Source organism: Artemia sp. Qi Xiang Cuo, chromosome 1 (assembly GCF_049724085.1).
Source record: "Artemia sp. Qi Xiang Cuo chromosome 1, ASM4972408v1, whole genome shotgun sequence".
Lineage (NCBI taxonomy): Eukaryota > Metazoa > Arthropoda > Branchiopoda > Anostraca > Artemiidae > Artemia > Artemia sp. Qi Xiang Cuo.
The window spans coordinates 6,234,138-6,243,002 of NC_142794.1; positions in this window are offsets into that span (position 1 = coordinate 6,234,138).

Genomic DNA, 8,865 nt, shown 5'->3' on the forward strand with positions numbered 1-8,865 from the left:
AATTCGCTCGTTAAAATATAAAAGTGTTACTGTAAATGTTGAAAAGATTGCCATGAGTTCCATTTCTGGCAAGGTTTATGTTTGTAGAGATGGTGTAAGTACCCTTCCCCTTGGACACTATTTAACATCCGACCGAGACGAGTGTGTTTATCATAGGGAAAGTCTCGGTGTGAGTAAACATATTTAAAAAATTCCTTGAGGGGGGGGGGGGCCCTCGGCCGCCCGGCTGGCCACCAGCGAGGGGGGGGGAGGGGGCCTTTGGCCAGGGGGGGTGCTACCGGTACCATCTTTGAATGATTTAGAGCAGAATTTTTATTTTTGTTTCCAGTGTTGTATTATTAAAAGTTTTTATTTCTTTATATATATATATATATGTACATACGTTTATTAGTTTTCATTGTACAATGTCAAAAAAAAATTGTTGCATTTCTAATGTTTTTTTTTTGTATCGACTATTTAATTTAGTAAACACTTTGATTTTACTTCAGTTGTTGTTGTTGATTGAATAGAGTTAGATACACATAGATTATTTATCAGTTTATAACACCTTTCAGAGCTTTTCTTTGTGGGCCATCAATGAATGGGAAAACAACACTTTTGATGAAAATGATTCAGAATCGAGGTGAAATGTTGGCAGCAGGAGATCATCAAACTACCGTAGAAAATATAAACTATTGCTATAGTGTTTGGCAACAACCATATGATAGAATAAGGATTATTGAACCTCAAATTAAATTTATCAAGGGATTGGATGTTGTGCTCAATTCAATTGTACCAAATTCTTGGCTTATTATTGATGATTTAGCCGAATCAATAGAGCAATGGTCTGAGGAAAAGATCCAATGGGTCACATTGCGGTTTCATCATGAAAAAAATTCCGTCACCATTGTTTTACACAATCTCTTTCATCAGAGTAAATTTATGCAAAATCTTGCATTGAACTGTAGTCATTACATTGTGCACAAAGTTGTTCGTGACTTAAGTTCCCTAATAACAGTAAACAAAAAAATTTATACAGGTCAACCAAAATTCTTGTTGTCAGCTTACAATCAGGCTACAAGCAAACCATATGGATAAATTGTAATTGACCTTAATCAAAACACACCTGAAGAACTAGTTACTATTAGAAATATACGATTGTAAGAGAACCGTATATCTGCCGGTGAGTGAGAGGAGAAGATATTAGTTGAATTAAAGACGCTGATGCAGTTACATTACAATAAACACTTGTTCTCCGTTTCGACTAGTTCAACACCTCGGCTTAGGAAGGTCATATTGAATAATATATATCGAGAGTTTATTAAACTCATTTCGGAGCTGTGTTTAAATTTAACTGAAGGCAATGTTCAACTACCAGATGCTATTAAGAAGCAGACTAGACAACATCAACCCATTTTTCGTGCACGCTCCAAGAAAAACACCAGTCAAGAATAGAAAAGAAAACATTTAGTTAAGGCAGGGGAAGGTTTTTTCACAGTTTTATTGCCAATTATTACCGGTCTTGTTAGCAATATTGTTCTTTTTCCGTCTAAATAGTAACTATTTTGCAAAAAAAATGACGAAACCCTATAAATTGACTGCAATTGATGAAGCTCTATCTCCACTGCAAACTTTTGCGGGTAATCTCACAGATTTCCTTAATGATAATAGCATACCTGATGATCAGAAACCTTTAATTTTTCAAAAGGCACTTCGTCGTGTTGACAAGCAGAAACCCTATCAAATTGTTGTGAATGTTGCAGATAAGATACAAGAGGCAAATATTTCACAATCAACACCACTACTGCCACTCAAAGAAGACCACATATCAAGAATGATAGATCTATTACCAGTTTCCTATCGGGAACAGGGCAAAAAATTGTTAAACTATTTGAATGGAAGCAGTGATATTAAAATTGATGCTACAAATGGCACAAATCAATATAGGAAAGCTAAGGCATTCTACCCTCTACAAATCATGCAAGCTGATCTTATGACTTTGGACAAATGGCAACGCCAAAACAGTAAACCATACAAGTACATTCTATTTGCAATCAGTATTTTTAGTCGCTACTCCTATGCCATTCCACTGAAATCTAAGTGTCGAGAGGAGATTCCAATTGCTCTAGAAACAATACTTGATCGGGATTCCTATAAAAAATACAAACGGATTGAGGAAGTGAATTTGTCAATCCACATGTGAAGTAAATTCTACTAAAATATAATACACAGTTATATCATAGTCACAGTCTACTCAAGACTGCATTGGCTGAACGACTGATTAGAACCATTCGCCTTTTCATTTTTAGATATTGTACACTCAAAAACACTGCTGTCTTCATTTATGATTTGGATTAAATTATGCAAGTTTACAATCAACGTCCTCATCGTTCCCTGTCCAATCTTAGTCCTTTTGAAGCTCATCACAATGATAACAATACACTTGACATTTTTGTCAAACAATATGCTTCTAACAATGAAAAGGGAATAAAAAGCAAATTGATTGTGGGTGATAGGGTTCGAATGAATCGGTCAAGTAATATTTTTGAAAAAGGAAATTACCTATGGTCTACTGAAATTTTTAAAGCGTCAAAAGTTCTAGAGACTAGCCCCGTGACCAATCGACTACGCGATAGCAAAGATGATGAGATTTTGGGGGGATTTTTTGACTATGAATTGTAAAAAGATAAAGGTAGTGGTATTTATCAAATTGAAAAAAGTATTAAAAACTCAAACGCAGGGTGGTAAGAAACAGTTGTTGGTTCGCTGGCTTGGGTACAACTCTGAATTTGATTCTTTGATAGGTGTTGAAGACTTACACAATGTCCCATGATTTCTATGTGACATTCATGTCCAATGTTTCTGATCCTCTCTATGATGATTTGAATAGAACAAGTGATTTTTTGACTAAATTGTTGCCTACCATTAAATTTCAAGGTAGATATGAAGTTGTTCTCGTCGATTGTATTATCAAGAATACATATGATGTTTTAAGAAAAGAGATCTCATATGATATTAAAATACGACCGTTTGAATTCGGCGATGAAGGTGCAATGGCAACTTTTGACTCTAATGAGTACGCTATTGCTAACATCCCCTACATGGAATACAATAACATGCATGAACTGTGTCGAGTTATAAACAAAAAAATTGCAAGTCGAAAAAAAGGTGGTTTCACTTTCAATTACTCGACGGAACAAAGGAGAATTTATATTACCAATTCATTTGAGAATGAAAGAATTTTCCTCAATGAGAATTTACTTGAGGTTATCGGTTAGAAAATACGTATTATTAATACAGAAAATTTTAGTGGTAGTGACCATGTTATCTATGCAGGCTATGCACCCAGCTTCTCTTCGAACAGTTGTATATTTATCTACGGTTTATTTGTGGAATCGTCCAGAGTCGGTAATTCCAATGTCCCCATTTTACGTGTTCTAGAAATAAAAAGTACAGAAAATAATGTACATCACTATAATATAAGACACCTCCAGTATGTTCCTGTAAATACTTCATATTTGGAACTCTGTCAGTTAACACTAAGAACTGAACTCGGTGATCTTTTAGCTGTAACAAAGGGTTTATGTGTTATTACATGTCATTTTCGACCTGTCATTCAAAATGAATAGTAGAAGAATCCCATTTGTTTGTCCTGACATTAATTGTTATGCTGCTGCTCTCAGTCCTCATCAAATAGGTCATGGATTGGACTACTACAATGGGTGTACTACAATGTCTGGCTATTGTCCTGGTAGTTGGTTTGCTAGGCTATTTCGTTCTGCACTACCCCTTGCCAAGAAATATATTGTACCAGCTGCAACAAATTTTGCTGGCTCAACACTACAAGACTGGAGTTCGGGTAAAAATTTCAAGGACAGTCTTAAGGAAAATCTGTTGCTGTAGAGCTGTTGGCGAACTATTAAAATCTCAACAAAATGGTAAAGGTTAAAAAATGGTGCGTGGCAATCATTCATTCATCAGTCTGCATCCAGGTGTGAAGCGTAAGCCATCAACATCAGCAATTTTGAAAAGAGAAAGAATCAAGAAAACGAAGAAGAAAAAGATTGTTAGATCAAAACAAGATTTTTTCTCATAAGATGACTTATCTCCCTCATAAAGAATCACAACCATCGATTACTTCATCATTAAATCTATTCAATGCTGAAAATGTTGATGTCTGTGTCAAGCATGGTTACTATGAACAATTTCATCCTCAGCAACCCCTCTCGGAAAATATACACTTTCAAATATTTTCCAATGAAGATTATTTCATTGATTTGTCATCCACATTTATTGATTTAAATATTGTGGTGAAGAAAAAGTCTGACAATCAAACGCCTATTACTGTTGATGGTCTATCCTATGAAAACTGTATTCTACACAACTGGTTCAGACAAATCAATGTGTACATTAATGGAACATTGGTGAGCACTAGCAATGATTTGTCAAACTATGCAAGCTATATACAATTTATGTTGATGACACCAAAATCATACAAGGAATTGAGAGGTCATGCAATGGGTTATGAATATAGATTAAATGTTGACACTGATGGTAAGCTGACTACAGCAGTGACCAAGGAGTATCATTTGGTTGGTAAATTAAATCATGAAATATTTAATATTTCCCAATGGTTACCACCCAACGTTAAGATTGACATAAAGTTACAATTTGCTCCAGGTAATTTCATTTTGAGAAAAACAATTGCTGGAGCACCTGATGCAACGGTCAATCTCACTTCAGCAGTACTTCATGTGCGAAAACAACAGGTCATGAGCTCTGTTGCATTGGCAGTGGAAAAACTGAGAGCCAACGGTAACAATATCAAACTGCTCGTTCCTCATACAGTTACCAATCAACGTCACATTGCTACAGGTTCTCGGAGTTATACTGATTTGTCATTTATCAGTGGGGAAATCCCCTCGAAACTCGCATTGGCGTTTGTAAAGAGTGCTAGCGCCGTTGGGTCCTGGACCACATCCCCTCATGATTTTAATTTTTTGGTTCGTCCAGTCTTGTGTGCAAAGTGAATGGAGTTCCAAAGTGAATGGAGTACAATTTATCATTTGATGACAAATCCTACAGAACTCTCTATGAATTGACAATGCAATCACTGGATCATGATTCACAACTATTTGAAAATGGAATAACTGATTCAATGTTTTCAAAAACTCATGGTGTAATTGTTTTAGACTTGTCTGGCACTCACGATTTGACTGTTGTTAGAACAGGGAGTGTACGTTTAGAGTGCACATTCGCCGATGCCTTGACTGAAAGCATTACATTAATATCACTATGTCAATTTGAAACCTATTGGGAGATCACTCACGATGGTAGTGTTCTACTAGACTTGACACCATGAACACTAATCAAATAATTGTTGTATTTAACTTGGATTCGTTCATGTCCAATTATAAATCCTATTGTATACCCTCGGATTTCTTTGAAAAAACTCAAGGTGGTACTCATACCATTATCATTGTTAATAGCAGTCCATCGAATGTAAGAAATACTGGACACTGGTTGTGCATCTTTCAAACAACGAAAACTATTGAATTCTTCGATCCTCTCGGATTCCCATATACATTCTATGGTGTCCATATTTAAACCTTTATTGAAAGCAGTGGGAAAACTATTATTCAAAGCCAGCAGAGAGCGCAGGATTTAACAAACAAAAACTGTGATTTTCATGCACTTCTATAATTTGTTTTCAGATGTCGTGGCTACACTTACAAGCAGTTTCTCAAAATTTACGTAGACAATCCACGTCTGAACGACTTTGTGGTGGAAGATATGCTCTAAGAATTGTATAATATTGATTTTAGTGCCTTACGAGTAAAGTGTTTTAAAAATGTATGTAAATTTGTTTATTGATAAAACATATATATACATAACAAAAAGTGTTTTTTTTTCGTTTAGATTTCTTCCTCTTCTACATGTAGATGATCATCATTGTCGACGACAACTAGTGGTGGTAGATCATTTACATTCACTTTGTATTGATCAAGTAGGGAAAAGTCAGGATCACATTTAGTACAATACAATGTAGTTTCACTCTTATCGTATCTGTTTGTGCAGTCAATAATACTTTTTTAATTTATATTGCAAAATTCACGTGTTTCAATTTTTGTTCTTGATGCAATGTCACAAACAGAATTCTCAAATGAAAAATCACTCTCCGTAACTGCCAAATAAAAATCCATAGGTTTATAATCAGAACATCCAGTATCTTCACAAAGATGTCATAGAAAGCACACTCTTTTGATATTTTCACACTTGAAGCGCGGCCCAAATTCATCTTCCCGATATAGTTTAAACCCACGACAATACCAGTCTCACAAGAATAGATTAAAAGATCGTTCCGAATTTTTTCTAATCATACCAGGACGGGTATTTTCCCACTGATTACATTTATCATAGTGATAGTTTGAACATAAGAGTCCTCTGACATGTGAATAACAAACGTCCTCAAGGCATGAATTATAATCTTTAATTTTAATGGCATATCCTCGGTGAAGTTTGCATGGATTGCACAATCTATACTTTTCATCATATTCACTGACAGTAGTGCAATTCTCACAGGAAGACCAACTGCCCAATGTATATAAACATAGAGGACATGTGTAGTACATTTTCTTCACTATTGACACTCAGACTGCAGATTACAAACTAACTACTCTCCTAGAAAGAGTGTTCTTCTTTCTTTTACTTCGAGTACTCGCTTCAGATTTCCTAAAGACAAAATAGGAGGAGAAGGAGTAAACAGGTGACGTTACACTTTAAACATGTTTGAGCGGGATTTATTTCCCGTTCTATTCGCTTCATTGGAATGTGAGGTCTCAGATTTTCCATACAAACTGTTCCTATTGTTTTTTTTTTTGTTTTTTTTGGAAATCTATGTAATGTTCAAAAGCAAATCTACAATACTATTTTGTTTTATTTCAATTAGTATGTCAATAAATTGAGTGAATGCATTGGGACCACGATGTAAAAGCTTTATATAATAATCCAAGGTTGGAGAGTCTCGTTTCATGATGTCATCAACCATTCTTTGACTGAAGATTCTCCTCTGCACTGACAATTTCTTAAACCGGTCATTTAGATTTAAACATTTTTCCAAAGTGACAAGGTTTTGCATGATTGTTTCTTTCTCAAATACATTCATTTTTTTTACTGTTGATGTTTATACCGCTGAATACATACTAACTAACAAATATTGAAGAAAGAAAATAGTCTGTTTCAAATACTCTCTCATCACCTATTGGTTCTTCTGCAAAAGAGTATACAACTCTCAAAATGCTACTACAAAAAAAAAGAAAATGATCATCAATATATTTATTCAACAAATTTATATATATATATAAAACAATATTATGGCTTTTTCAAAAAATGACTTAGTCCATTTTTCTCTATATGCTCAACAATTGCATTCAAACCTGCTTGTAAGGTACATATATTCATTATATTCACTTTGGCTGCAAAACGTAGCCGTTCATTCATTTTGAATTAACTGAGATATTACATATCTACTGAACATCTCATCACACTCGAAAGTTAATCTGCTCCCTTGTGCTATTTCTACTGCAACATTTGCCGCTCTTTTCATCACTTCATCACTATTCTCTTCCGCCTGTCTCTTAATGTTCAATACATCGAAATTACACATTTTTGTAATACTCCAAAGAAAACAAAATAATATTCAAAATAATACTATTAAACAAAATCCAATTCAGAACTGTGACACTAACTAACTCTTTCCCACCTTATAAGGAGTATTTTCCAAGGATTGGGAGTATTTCTTCAAATCCTGTTGACAAATCAGTTAAGTAAGTAGGCTTTCCCTTGTAGAGAAACTAATTAGCTTTTCTCAAAATTTATCACAAAAACATGTTATCCAATTAGGGGTTTTTCTCAAGCTCTCTGTTGACAAAAATATTTCTGGGTTTTCCCCAGTGACTTTGACCTCAGGGCTCAGGGACTACGTACTACCTAGCAAATGGCATATAGGACCATGTATTTTCCAACATCAAGAGAATGTAACTGTGACAAGGTAAAGCACAACAAAACACATTTCAACGAAAGAAATCCACAATGAACTGAAAAATCAAGAGAGTGTAACTGTGACACGGTAAACCACGACAAAACACTACTGAAATATTCCAACTCTTGATTTTTAACGAAAAAAATTCAAGATGAACTTTAAAAAATCAAGAGAATGTCACTTTGACAAGGTAAACCACGACAAAACACTACTGAAATATTCTAACTCTTGCATTTCACGAAAGAAATTAAAAATGAACTTTGAAAAATCAAGAGAATGTAACTGTGACAAGGTAAACCATGACAAAACACTATTGAAATACTCCATCACTTGCATTTCAACGAAATAAATCCAACATGAACTTTGAAAAATCAAGAAAACGTAATTATGACAAGGTAAACCACGACAAGACACTACTAAAATATTCCAACTCTTGCATTTCAATGCGTTTCAAGGAAAGAAATCCAAAATGTATCTTGAAAAACCAAGAGAGAGTTAACTGTGACAAGGTAAACCATGACAAAAACTACTGAAATATTCCAACTCTTGCATTTTACGAAAGAAATCCTAAATGAACTTTGAAAAATCAAGAGAATGTAACTGTGGCAAGGTAAACCATAAGAAAACACTACTGAAATATTCCAACTCTTGCATTCCAATGAAAGAAACCCAAAATGAACTTTGAAAAATCAAGAGAATGTAACTGTGACAAGGTAAACCACGACAGCACACTACTGAAATATTCCAACTCTTGCATTTCAAGGAAAAAAATCCAAAATGAACTTTGAAAAATCAAGAGAATGTAACTCTGACAAGGTAAACCATGACAAAACAGTACTGAAATA